The sequence below is a fragment of the Triturus cristatus genome, chromosome 7, assembly GCF_964204655.1.
Source record: "Triturus cristatus chromosome 7, aTriCri1.1, whole genome shotgun sequence".
In the NCBI taxonomy this organism is placed as follows: Eukaryota; Metazoa; Chordata; class Amphibia; order Caudata; family Salamandridae; genus Triturus; species Triturus cristatus.
Window position 1 is genome coordinate 1,873,292,076 of NC_140590.1, and position 14,319 is coordinate 1,873,306,394.

The following is a 14,319-nucleotide window of genomic DNA, read 5'->3' on the forward strand; positions in this document are numbered from 1 at the left end:
TGCATTCCCAAGCAACCCAACTCTGAGAAGACCCAATCCTGGTGTGCCGGGGGCCACTCCTGTCCTAACCCCGTCCGCAGGGTGAGCCTGGATCAGAAGGACTTTGGGTCCCCTGAGTGAATCCGGGAGTCGGTCTTCTGTACACCACATTTCCCGTGCCCACCGCATGGCGGGGATTCGGCGCTGGACTCCTCCCTCTTCACTTTTCCTCCGCTTAGTAATATGCTTAAATTCAGCGGGTTACCACGTCTGATTCGAGGCCGCAAAGTGCTTTTGAAGTGTTGATGGTCAATGTGTCCTGCAATTCATACTAATTCTCGTAGCTAGCTGCTTTCTTCACTGATGCGTGAGCTGAGTGATCCAACACCAAGAGTCACAGGCAACTTTTCAAAAATGTTCACCTACCTGCGGGTGCAGGAGAGGTGGGAGGAAGGCAACGGCCTTCCAGCCACTGCGCGTGCGATAAGATGGCCCGGGCACCCCGTTCAAGGCTTTCCCTCTGGCAGTCAGACTGCATTGTTGGGAGAAAAAAAGAGTTACCAGGCGCTTGGCCAAGGAGTCCCCCCCACCAACCCGTGGGCAAGGGGGCTCCTGGTGCGACGGAAGCAGGCAGCCCCACTTCTGCAGGTCAATGTGGAGTAACCAGGAGAGACCGCATGAGTCTTCAAACCCCTCAGTCTGGCCACACCGGACCGGGTTAAACCGGGTACCTGGCAACGAGGGAGGGCGCTTCACCTGCACGTCAGCCGTCCATCACCGGGCGGCCCGAGCCATGTCGGCAGGCTGGTGAGTAGCCCACCGCACCCTTACATGGGTCAGAGGCACCAGAAGGGAAGAGCCAGGCGGCTCCCCATCCCGCACGCCTCCCACCAAGAGCAGCCGGGGTCCCCTCGCAGGCCCTCGGCTCCTTCTCTTCCATGCCACCCTGCCTCCTGAGAAAGGCCGCTCCTCGGTCAGCCGAGGCCCGGTCAGGCCGGGACTTGGGCGCCTGAGGGCCTGGACGTCATGGCCTTTTAGGGGGGTGGTCCCAGCCTGGGGAGGCTCTGCCATTCAGTTTCCCCCCACCACGGGGGTCGTGCTGGGTGAGCGAGGGTTCTGTCTCGAGAGGACACTCTGCAGTGCCCCTCCCATTGAGAGGGACAGGTGCCTGGGGCCGCCCCCCTTCCCCAGTCCCTCATGCGTCGGTCAGTCAGGTCCTTACCCAGCAGAGGGAGACACGCCAAGGACTGGTCCTCAACCAAGTGCCCCATGTGGCCACAGACCACTACACCGGCTGGAGCACGTGAGTGCTGGGCCCTGTGCCTAGGGTGTGTTTGCAGGAGGCAGCCGAGGGCTTCGGGCTAACACTGTCAGTCGCTCGGGCCGCAGGTTCAACTACAGAAACCTTGTTACGACTTTTACTTTCGTTAGATATTCATGTTTGATCGACTTCTCGGCGCCCCGCCAGGGTGGTTGCCAACCCCGGTGGGGCCAATCCGATAACCTCACTAAATCATCCAATCGGTAGTAGTGACGGGGGGTGTGTACAAAGGGCAGGGACTTAATCAACGCGAGCTGATGACCCACACTTACTGGGAATTTCTCGTTCATGGGAATTAATTGCAATCCCAATCCCTATAACGAACGGGGTATAGCGGGTTACCCGCACCTGTCGGCGAAGGGTAGACACACGCTGATCCGTTCAGTGTAGCACGCGTGCAGCCCCAGACATATAAGGGCATCACAGACCTGTTATTGCTCGATCTTGTGTGGCTGAATGCCACTTGTCCCTCTAAGTAGTTGGCCGCTGACCGCTGGGGATGGCATAACTAGTTAGCAGGGAGGAGTCTCATTCGTTATCGGAATTATCCAGACAAATCACTCCACCAACTAGAACGGCCATGCACCACCACCCACAGAATCGATAAATAGCTATCAATCTGTCAATCCTTTCCATGTCCGGGCTGGGTGACGTTTCCTGTGTTGAGGCAAATTAAGCCACAGGCTCCACTCCTGGTGGTGCCCTTCCGTCAATTCCTTTAAGTTTCGGCTTTTCTACCATACTCCCCCCGAAACCCAAAGACTTTGGTTTCCCAGAAGCTGCTCAGTGGGTCATGAGAATAACGCCGCCGGATCCCTAGTCGGTATCGATTATGGTCGGAACTACAACGGTATCTGATCGTCTTCGAACCTCCGACTTTCATTCTTGAGTAATGAAAACATTCTTGGAAAATGCTTTTGCTTTGGTTCGTCTTGTGCCGGTCCAAGAATTTCACCTCTAGCGGCGCAATACAAATGCCCCCGGCCGTCCCTCTTAATCATGGCCCCAGTTCCGAAAACCAACAAATCATAACCAGAGTCCTATTCCAGTATTCCTAGCTGAAGTATTCAGGCGACCGGCCTGCTTTGAACACTCTAGTTTTTTCAAAGCAAACGCTGTGGAACCCCAGGACACTCAGTCAAGAGCATCAAGGGGGCACCAGGAGGCAGGGGCTAGGACAGGCGGTAGCTCGCATCGCTGCGGACCGCCAGCTCGATCTCAAGATCCAACTAAGAGCTTTTTAACTGCAGCAATTTTAATATACGCTATTGGAGCTGGAATTACTGCGGCTTCTGGCACCAGACTTGCCCTCCAATGGATCCTCGTTAAAGGATTTAAAGTGTAGTCATTCCAATTACAGAGTCTCGAAAGTGTTGGTATTTTTCGTCACTACCTCCCCGAGTCGGGAGAGGGTAATTTGAATGCCTGCTGCCTTCCTTGGATGTGGTAGCCGTGTCTCAGGCTCCCTCTCCGGAATCGAACCCTGATTCCCTGTTACCCGTGGTTACCATGGTAGGGACATAAAGAACCATCAAAAGTTGATAGGGCAGACATCCGAATGTATTGTCACAGGGACGTGCGATCAGCCCGAGGTTATCTAGACTCACCAAAGCGGCCGGGCGAGCCCGGATTGGTCTTGATCTGATAAATGCACGCATCCTGGGAGGTCAGTGCTCGTCAGCGTGTATTAGCTCTAGAATTACCAGTTATCCAAGTAACAGATGGAGCGATCAAAGGAACCATAATTGATTTAATGAGCCATTTGCAGTTTCACCGTACCGGCCATGTGTACTTACACATGCATGGCTTAATATTAGAGACAAGCATATGCTACTGGCAGGATCAACCAGGTAGTTGCACCTGCTGACGGGGTGGGTTCGGGAGCCGTTTGCCCGTCTCCCCGACCGGCAACCTTCGCACACCCCTCCCTCTCGGGAGCCTGCTAGGGGAAGGGGCCCGCCCACCTGGGCGGGAGGGCTCGCTGGAGGGGCGGAGAGGTGCGGTCGCACGGGCACTGGCAGGCCCAGCTGTGTCCCCCGGAAGGGAGAGGTGGGCCGAGTTGCAGCCTGAGCGAGACGCAGTGGTGCCGAAGCCTGGCGGCTGCGGCACCCTTCAGAACGGTTGTTCAGAGTTTCTGCAGAAATGCGCTTGGTGGAGAGGGGTGACAGTGTGGCACGCTGGCCTAAGGGACCTGCAGGGTGGCAGCATCCAAGGGCCTGGCACTACCCAACCTCTTCTGCTCGGGACGGACCACTGGGGGGCACAAGCTGCCGGGGCTGCTCAGCCTTCGCTCTGCTGAGTAGGGTGAAGGGCCTCCCGCCAGGCGGTAAGCCCTGGAGTCAGACGGCCTATGTGGGGTTGAAGCTCTTTGCTTGAAACAACAGCCGAGGCTGGCCAAGCAGAACAGGGAACAGAGGACATTAAGAACATGGAACAGAGGACAGTAAGAACATGGAACAAAGGACAGTGAAAACATGGAACAAAGGACAATGAGAACATGGAATAGAGGACAGTGAGAACATGAAACAGAGGACAGTGAGAACATGGAACAGAGGACAGTGAGAACATGGAAGAAAGGACCTTGAGAACATGGCACAGAGGAGACTTAGAACATGGAACAGAGGACAGTGAGAACTTAGAACAGAGGACAGTGAGAACATGGAACAGAGGACCTTGAGAACACGGAACAGAGGACAGTGGGAACATGAAACAGAGGACAGTGAGAACATGGAACAGAGGACAGTGAGACATGGAAGAAAGGACAGTGAGAACATGGAACAGAGGACAGCGGGAACATGGAACAGAGGACAGTGAGAGCATGGAGCAGAGGACAGTGAGAGCATGGAACAGAGGACAGTGAGAGCATAGAACAGAGGAAAGTGAGAACATGAAACAGAGGACAGTGAGAGCATAGAACAGAGGACAGTGAGAGCATGGAGCAGAGGACAGTGAGATCATGGAACAGAGGACAGTGAGAGCACGGTTTTGTGCCTTTTCAGTGTCATCATCATCATCGTTTTGATTCAGTACAGATCATCTTTTGCTGTAAAGAGTTTCTTTCTTACTTTTGTTTCTCATGTGGGTGAAAAGAGCTGGTTTGACTCTTGATCTCTCCATGGAGCTCTTGGAAACAAATATTAGCTTCTAGGAACTCAGTCATAACCTGTGTCAATGAGGGTTCAGAGTCTGGAGAACATCCATGTCTAGAGCTTGTTCCCACAGAGCGATTGTTTGAGAGGGAAGGTTTTGTCTGTGAGATTGTAGTTTGAGCAGAGATTTGATTCTAAATGATTTAGAGATTTTGTGTTGAGAACTGGCTTTATTGAGGTGGAAATTCACTTTTTATGACTCACTGGCGGCCATAAATATGCGTCACACTGCGACATATTTACAAAGTGATGCATCTAAGCAGATGCGCCACTTTGTAAACCCCTGCGCTACATTATACCTGCGTCAGGTATGATGTATGCAGGGCGGGTGGTCCCACGTAAAGAAGGGTCATAGAAGTTGTGCAGTGAAATCTATCAGATTTCACTACACCACTTCTTGGACGCCACTGCGTCAAATCCTTACACCTGCCTCACAGCAGGAGTAAGACTGACGCAGGCCATTTCACATGACACACTCCAGCTATGCGTCAATTTTGTACCTACAGATACGTCAGGAATGCTGACGCATCTGTAAACCCTTGCAACATGGAGCACCGTACAGTAAACACAGCGCATCCATGGTGTCGAAGGATGGCGCTATGAAAAGTGTTGCATCGAAGATTACCCCCGGTGATGCGACACATTTCATAAATGAGGCCCTGAGTTTTCATGTAACGCCTCAGAATTCAGTGGAGTAAAATTTGGCAAGTTTTGCCCACCCTATGACACTACTAGTGTGACACTACCAGTGGGACACTAGGATAATATTAATGCAACGCTACCAATGAGAGACTACCAATGGGCACGACTAATGTAACACCATCATTTGTGTGATGGGACACCACCAATGAGACATACCAGTAATTATTGTCAGAGGTTAGACTTACCGCAAGCATCCGCCATCCCCTTTTGTGTGTGTGACTCACTAAACACAGTTACATGCATGCCTACATATATAAAAGCCTGCATACAAGGTGCTAATTAGCAAGGTGGGTTCGCACTTTATGGAATGAAAAATATAGTTTTCTCAAAAATAAAGAGCCAGGATGTTGTTTCTGCAAATGCGACCGCTCAGCAGAAAAGGAATCAAGACCACAGATCTCCTGATGGTGATCACACTGGAAACATCCAGCAGCTTCAGCACATCTCACCGAGGGGGAGACCTCGGACTGTGGCTGTAGTTACGGAGAAGCGCTTCTCACAACTGCACGTAGCCAACATGAGACTGACATGAGCCTCCCACGGGCTCCGGGGGACTGGCATGAGGCCAGCAAGAGGCTGACACAAGGCTGACACGAGCCTCACAAGGGCTCCAGGGCAGCTGACATGAGGTCCAGAGGCTGACATGAGCCTCACATGGGATCCAGGCCGGCTGACATGAGGCTGACATGAGCCTCACACGGGATCCAGTGCAACTGACATGAGGCAAACAAGAGTCTAACATGAGCTTCACACAGGCTGACATCAGGCCACCAATAGGCTGACACAAGGCTGACATGAGCCTCACACGGCTCCAGTTCACCAGACATGAACCCAACAAGAGGCTGACATGAGCCTCACAAGGGCTCCAGGGTGGCTGACATGAGGTCCAGAGGCTGACATGAGCCTCACACGGGATCCAGGCCGGCTGACATGAGGCTGACATGAGCCTCACATGGGCTCCAGGCTGGCTGACATGAGGCCAGCAAGAGGCTGACACAAGGCTGACATGATCCTCACAAGGGCTCCAGTGCAACTGACATGAGGCAAACAAGAGTCTGACATGAGCCTCACAAGGGCTCCAGTGCAACTGACATGAGGCAAACAAGAGTCTGACATGAGCCTCACACGGGCTCCATGGCGGCTGACATCAGGCCAGCAATAGGCTGACACAAGACTGACATTCGCCTCACACGGCTCCAGTTCACCAGACATGAAGCCAACAAGAGGCTGACATGAGCCTCACACAACCTCAGTGCCCAACTTTCTCTGTATCTTGTTGTCTGAATTTTATTTTGGCCTGGTGTCAGGCATGTCTGACAAGGCCTAGGTCTGTCTATGACAACATAAGGTCCAGGATCTGTCCTGTGACCTTGATGGCCACACCACGTGTGCATTCACAGTGGACAGACGACCATTATCACTGTCAGGGGTTCAGTACATAAAGGCGCAGCAGCATTCTAGAGTATTTTGTGATCTAATCATTGAGAAGACCATTTATTAGGGGTGAGCAGAATTGGGGGAGTTTAATTCCACGGAATTCCACAAAGGGGGAGAGTGGGCATTTGGCGCAATTTTCTTAGAGCAAAATGCACTATTGTATCTGAAAATGGATGTGAGGATGCATTTTGTACAGTGGGTACCCCTCGGTGCATGCGCCAGAGCCGTGGGACCCAGGGCAGATCATGAGAGGCAGTGGGCTTTTCTTGTCATCGTGTGTTTGAACCACACCCCCATTTTTCATGTCATAGTGTACTTAAATGACATCCCCATTTCTTTGTGTCAAAAGAGAGTGAGAAATATGAAGCAGTCTGGCGGTCGCAGTACTGGAGAGAGGACGGATTGTCTCTAATGTAATGAAAGTGTGCTCCGCCTCCTTGTCCAAGGGAGATGTTCAGGGTGATTTTTGTAGCGAGATCTCATAAAGTTTAACCAAATCAGCACTTCCTAAAACCAGTTCTCTACACTAGCAGCTTATGCCTTGAATAGATGTTAGTGTCACTGAAGCTGGGCACAGGTTGTGGTGGAGGATTTGAATATGACCAGAGGATAGGGCTCCTGCACGGGCAGTGATGTCATGAATGAGATGTCATGAGCGGGGAAGGTAGAACTGATGTGAAATGGGGGTTTCCTTCTGCTTTTCCTTTGATGGTTAAGTGAGAAGATAAGTGGACCCATGCTTTGCGTTGGTCCAGGTAACAGAGATGAGTAACAACCCAGGCCGTGCTGGAAGAGGGCAGAACTTTGAGGGTTCTTGAGTAGCAGGAGAGCTGCTTCGGGCAGGAGGGGTTTGAGTACAGTCACAAATAGCATCAAAAGTCATAACAGGCTACACACATACCAAGAGTCACATAGAGCAGACACACTTAGGGGGCTGATTCTGTACCGGCAGGGACACTTGGTGGTTGAAGCTGCAGTAGCCCATTGATGAGAGCCCTGGCACTTGTGATTTTACAAATTAAGCACTGGGCACAAAGGTTGAGTCTGAAACAGGATCCAACAGAAGTGAGACTTCGAAAATAAGACACAACCATTGTGAGAGCCCAGAAGATCAGGCACAGCGATGGAACATTCGTATCTTAGGGATTCCAGACAAGCTGGAGGTGCAGACCGAGATGCAGAACCACGCACTGGATCACTAGAGCAGCCCCAGGAATGGGGGCACGAGTTGTTTTGGAAGCACAGAAACAAAGAGCCAGAGACACAGGATTTTGGAGGTTGCTCTGTGGCAGAAAAAGGCCAAGAACCAGGTTCAGTTTGAAGGTACTTGTTTTCTGATCAGACCTTCTATCTGTTCTATAATCGTAGCAAAAATAAGAGAGTTGATAGCATCATCACCCAGATCCAAACAGAGGGCTGGGCCAGACCCACAATCACAGCCGAATAAATGATAATGAATGATGGCGTCACTAAAACACTGGCCAATGGCAAAGAGTGTCAGAGTCTACAGGCTATATTCAAAGAGTCCGCATTAAGTATGTATTGTTTGTAGCACAAACAAGCTTCATGCCGAGGAAGAGAGGGAACTGACCGATAACATCTCAATCTGTCTTCTTTGCTGATAAAATATCGGCTGCCAATAATAACTCACCTTAAATCTTTAATATAGTTTGCCAATGTCTCCACCAAGTGCCTCTTTCACAACCTTTAGCAGCATCTGTCATTGTATGTAAGGGACTGTCTTGTTTTTTTAAAGGTAAGATTCTTAAAATTGTAGCTAACATGGAGGTTAGCCCTATTATTCTAAATACAGGGAAAAGCTGGTGGATACAGACGGATCCGCCTGACGATCCTTGCCCCTCCGCATCCTTACCTCGATCTATGAGGTGATAAATCCTACTTTGAATCAATTATCTAACAGTTCTATCCACTCCGCCACTGTGCCAGCATGCTGGAAACAGGTCAGACTGGTCCCACTACTAAAATAAAATACAACAGATAGTTCCCAGCTCGCCAATTTCAGGCCTATCTCTGTATTATGACAGCTTCTAAGATGCTGGAGACACTTATTAATGCATCGGTGCGGGCAGATAAACATATCTTAGTCTGCTCCCAGCGGGCGGGTTCATTTTCAAAAGCTCCTGCCCTCTTGGAGCAGACTCAGTGTATGCTCCCATTTGGCAGGAGTTTTCAAAATGCTCCTGCCTTGTGGGAGCAAACACAGGTTTCCCTGTCCCCATCGGTGAGTGTAGGGAAACTGATGTGTCCAGGGGGTGGACTCTCCGGGACACAACAGGTCAGCTAGCCCCCAGGAGATGGGGTTGGTAGGGCCATTAAAGGCTCATGGAGGAGGTCATGCAGTCCTCCTCCCTTTCAAAACGGTAATCAGCCCTGGGGATGGGGTCCCTGGAGAGTATGAAGGCTCAAAGAGGGGGACTGTGTGACCCCTCCTCTTTTTGGGATATTTATGCCCGGGGATGTGTTCCTCTGGACTATAATGGCTCAGGGAGAGGGTCCTGTGGCCCAGTCCTTAATTAATAAAATTGCTCCTGGAGGATGTGGTCTCCGGAGCCTTTGGGGGCTCAAGGATAGGGCTGTGTGATCCCCCTCCTCTTTGTGTAGTTTTCGGCCCTGGTGAGGGCTCCCAGGGACCTATACGGCTTGGAGAGGAGGGCAGTGTTTTGGATTTAAAGTTAGTAATGTACACAAGCAGCTCAGGCTGTGAGAAATACCGAAGGGTTGAAACACAGTGCCCATAAAATATTGACTTTATTTTGACGAGTGTTGTCTCGGAGTGCGAGCAGTTTGTGTTCTGGATTCAAGACGCAATGTATGAGTAGGTGTGTGAGTGGTTCTGTGGCTGATGTTATCAGTGATGTCACTTGAGGTGTCATGAGTGATGTTATCAATGATGTCACTGACCATGTCATGAGTGATGCAAAATGTGAGGTCAGAAGTAATGCATTGCAGGGGTGTAAGTTATAGTTAGCTCAGGTAACTATAACTGCAGAATTTCACTGGTTTTGTACAAGTGAAATCTGAGCCTAACTATAACGTCCCTGTAGCCTTTGTTTTTTTGTGAATTTCGAAGGTTTTTTAAAATCTATTTGCCAATTATACCTCCCCTCTAACCTTTGATTTCTAACTGAATATTTAAGGTCTTTTTTTAATATATTTCCTAACTATTCCTTCCCTATAAATTTTGGTGTTTTAAGTGAATTTCTCTGGTTGTTTAACTAGTAGTCACGTTTGAAGAGTGGTGGACAAAGTGGGCGGGCCTCCAACCAGCTTTCAGTAATTCTGCTGTGTCGGATTACTGGAGGTAACAGTAGGGCTCAGTGAATGCATTGGTGAGTGACTGGTTGTCTAAGTAGCTGTATGGGTGTGTGAGTGGGTACATAACTGGCTATATGGGTGAGTGATTGTTTGTCTGAGTACCTGTATGGTTGTCTGAATATTTGTGTGAGTGGGTGAGGGGAGGTGTGATTGCTTGTATGGATGAGTGAGTGAGCAAGTCAGTGGCCGTATGAGTTAGTAAGTGTGTATGTGGGGGCTGTGTGGGTGATTGACTGAGTATGTATGGCTATGTATTTGAGTGCCTGGATGTATCAGTGGTATATGGGTGAGTAACTGGGTATGTGAAGGCAGTATAGGTGAGTGATGTGTTATATGAGTGATTGTGTGGTTGAGTGAGTGAATGTGAGAGTGGTGGTATGGATGAGTGTGTGCTTGCATCAGTGACAGTATAGGTGAGTGAATGCATGTTAGTATATGTATGACTGAGTGGGTGTGTTCCTATTTGTATGGGTGAGTAAGAGGCTGTGTGATTGACTGTATGGCTGAGTGACTAGGTGTGTGAGCAGCGCTATGGGTGACTGACTCAGTGCATGACTGGCTATATAGGTGTATGAATGGCTATGTCAGTACTGTATTAGTGAGTGGGTGTATGAGTGGCTGTACGGGTAAGTGAGTGGATGTGTGTAGATCTATGAATCAGTGAGTGGGTGTTTAAGTACTGGTATGGGTCTGTGAATGGTTATGTGGGAGTGGCTGTATGAAATGTTCTATGAGGTGTGAGTGGGTGCATCAGTGATTCTGTGGATGATATCATCAGTGAGGTCATCAGTGATATCATTTGAGATGTCATCAGTGATGTTGTGAGTGATGTAACTGACCATGTCATGAGTGATATAATATGTGAGGTCATAGGCAGTTCATTGTGGGGGCATGAGTTATAGTTAGCTCAGCTAATTTATAGTTAGCTCAGCTAACTATAGCTGCTGAATTTCACTGGCTTTGTATGAGTGAAACCTGAGCCTAACTATAATGTCCCTTTAACCTTTGTTATTTTCAGTCAATTTCTAAGTTTTTCAATTTCATTTCCTAACTATAACATCCTTGTAATCGTAGTTTTTTTTCAGTGTATTTCTAAGGTTTTTTTAAATGCTAATTCCTAACTATAATGTCCCTGTAACCATTGGTTTCTCAGTGAATCTCCATGTTTTTGTAACTAGTAGTCATGTTTGCAGAGTGGTAGAGAAAGGGGGCAGGACCTCTGACCAGCTCTAAGCAATCCCACTGTCTTGGACTTATAAGAGGTAACAGAAGGGATTCCTGTCCCCCAGAGACCCTTAGCATCCAAGGGTACTTCATCCTCCAACTAGCAGTGCACCAGGAGGCGTGTTTTCAGAGTGGTGGAGAAAGGGGGCGTGGCCCCTGAAGACCTCTCAGCAACCCCACAATGTGGGACTTACTGGAGATAACAGGAGAGGTAGTTGGGCCCTCAAGGATCCTCAAGAGCCAAGGGGACTTCATTTCCCAACCAGCAGTGCACCAGGAGGAGCATTTGCAGAGTGGTGGAGAAAGGGGGAGTGGCCTTGGAAGTCCTCTCAGCAATCCCGCTGTATGGGACTTACTGGAGGTATAGGAGGGCTCCTTGGCCCTCAAGGAACCTCAGCATTCAAGGGAACTTCATCTTCCAACTAGTTGGGTGTTCTGACTGTGGGCCCGATTCACAGAACTAACTTAAGACAAAATCCGAAACTTACTACCATTTTGGTATTCACAGAGGGCACTTACTCATTTCAGTATTCACAGAAGTTAGGACTCCTAACTTTAGGACTCCTAAATGCCTTCTGTGAATACCAAAAGTCTTAAAATTAGGATTGTTCTCAGTTTTTCTCATTGCAGGAGCCGTCCCTGGGGTTGACGGTCTCCAGGGCCATCTAGGGCTCCAGTAGGGAGTCGCGCTACCCCCATCCATTTGTTTGATTTAGCACCGGGGAGGTAGTAGTCCCGGGGCTGCGAGGGGTCGCATGCACCCCACCTTCTTTTTGGTTAAAGCCCCGGGGAGGTGATGGTCCTGGGGGCTGTGGGGGGGAGTCGATGAAGCCCCCCCACATGGTTTTAGAATATAGAGTGGTGGTCCCTGGGGCTGGGGGGGTCCAAGAGGCCCCCATTTAAAAACAAATAAGTCCCACGGAGGTGGTGGTCTACATGTCAGCGGGAGAGGTCATACAGGCCTCCACAGCATCAATATTTAAAGAAGCCCCAGGGAGGAGGGGGTACCAGGGGCATAATTATCCCTAGGAGGAGGGCTCATGTACCCTCTCCTGTTTTTACATAAATCCCCACCCCGGAATCTGGCCCACCCGGAGGGCGATAATTAACAAAACGTGACACCAGAGCTTCGGTTTTTTTAAAATTTGCAGCGAGAGTCGCGGATCCAGCGTGATTCCCCAAAAAATCTATTTTTCCAAAAAAGCTTATTGCCCTGTTTTGGATCCCTGTGGGACCCCCCAAGAGGCCGAGGGGGTCAGGGGGTTTCTATCCTGCCTTTTTTCTTTTTTGTTAATGTTTTTTATGTGATGGCTGGCATCACTTCCTAGTTTGAACTGTTGGCAGCCAATCAGATCTCAGCACAAGATCTCAAATGCAGATGTGCATCCTACGTGTCCCCAGTTGTATGTCTTAAAAATCATTAACTTTTCTGCAGCTACTGAATGGATTTACACAACATTTAACAAAAAGGGCACTTTCTGGACCAACAGTTACCTTTCTGCCAAATTTGGTGTAATTCCGTTCAGCAGTTCGGGCTGTAGCCTTGTCTAAAGTTTCTCATGGAAATTAACATGGAGAAAACGTGTTTTGGGACCCCCCTTTTTTCTTAGCCCCCACTTGTTATGTTATGTTATGTTATTGGCTATTTATAGAGTGCACGATCACTGAGTAGGTCTCTTGGTACTAGGTAATGAGATGTCGTAATTCTCTACTATTGATAAGCCTGTGTAAACAACACGTTTTCAGGAGTTGCCTAAATTTGGTGTATATCAAATCCTCTGCACACGTTCAAAAGTAAATCCACAAAGTTACATTAAGTCCTGCTGATTTGCACAGCGAACACGCCACTGCCTGGGGATCTGAAGGGTTCCACCTAAATATTACCGGATGGGGCAACCCTTCTAAAAGAAACTTCCTTATATTTGGAAGCATATTTAGCTCTCCGGACACAAGACTAATTGGTCTACCTCTCCAGGAGCAGTACTTATAGGAATCCCATCCGGGTCGGAATTATCACCGGAACTAAGAGGCTACCTGAAACTGACCTCAGCCCTGAAGAAGTCGGTCGGTAATCCCCTGTAACAGCGATAAAACACGTGTTGGCTAAGAAGGCTTAAAGATCTTGATTTAAAGTCATCTGAAAATATAAAGACAAGCATCATTGTGATATTTAATGTAACTTTTGAACGTTTGTATATATAGCATTAGTGGTCTGCTGGCCACAAACGTGGGGATCTGGTGGTTTTTCCCTACCTTATGCACCATGCCAGATTACCTGATTTGTACTTGTGATAGACCTTAATAATAATATCGCCATTTGTAGAGCGCGAACAGCTACCTCCAGCAGAGGTGTACCAGCGCTAAAGCAATAGATAGCGAGCCGCCAGGCCGTATCTTGCCCGAATACTGAGAACAGTTTAAATTAGACTGAAAAGCCATGTTTTTACAGCTTTCCTGAATAGTGGTTCTGACTTAATCAGACGCATGCGGTTAGGCAGGGAGTTCCATAACTTGGATGCCCCCACTGTAAAAGATCTGCCGCTGAGGCAGGCTTTCCTAACACGCGGAACACAAAGCAAATTTTGAGTGCTGGACCTCAAGGCACGATTTTGTTTGTAAATGCATAACCGTTGTTTCAAATAACGTGGGCACTTCCCATGAAATGACCGGAAGTCTAAGGTTAGAGCTTTGAATTCAATTATTTTTTTCACCAGCAGCCAGTGAAGCTCTTTAATGTGCTGAGAGATGTGATGGCGAAATGTAACACGTCTAATCAATCTCGCAGCCGCATTCTGTACCATCTGTAGTTTTTTTATAAGGTACGCTGGCAAATCCAGGTATAGACCGCTGGTATAGTCCAGCCTAGATGTCACAGTGGCATGGACTATGACCCGGAGGTAATCCTCCGGCAGCAAATGCAGAAAATTTCACAGGTGTCTCAGCTTGCTGAAACAGGAGGCGGTCACTTGTTGTATCTGCGCAGAAAAGCAGAGATCAGCCTCTCACTTTACTCCCAAATTTTTTAACGGGCGGAGTGCCCATTTCCATTGGCCACAACAGATCCGCGGCACTTGGCTGGATCTTGCCGAAAAACAACACCTCCGTTTCCTCAGCATTGATTTTAAGTTGGTTATTATTCATCCAAAGAGCGATGTCCTTCAGGCAGCCTTT

General features: G+C 49.0%; 1 protein-coding gene and 2 pseudogenes across 1 annotated transcript in view; all 3 read right to left on the bottom strand.

The window, feature by feature from the left end:
* The window catches only part of LOC146813562 (28S ribosomal RNA), a 3,357-nt pseudogene extending 3,094 nt beyond the window's left edge, over positions 1–263 (bottom strand).
* Positions 1–14,319, bottom strand: part of LOC146813561 (uncharacterized) — a 467,883-nt gene that overhangs the window by 245,629 nt on the left and 207,935 nt on the right. The gene's annotated exons all lie outside the window — the stretch shown is intronic.
* LOC146813563 (18S ribosomal RNA) lies at positions 1,352–3,153 on the bottom strand (annotated as a pseudogene).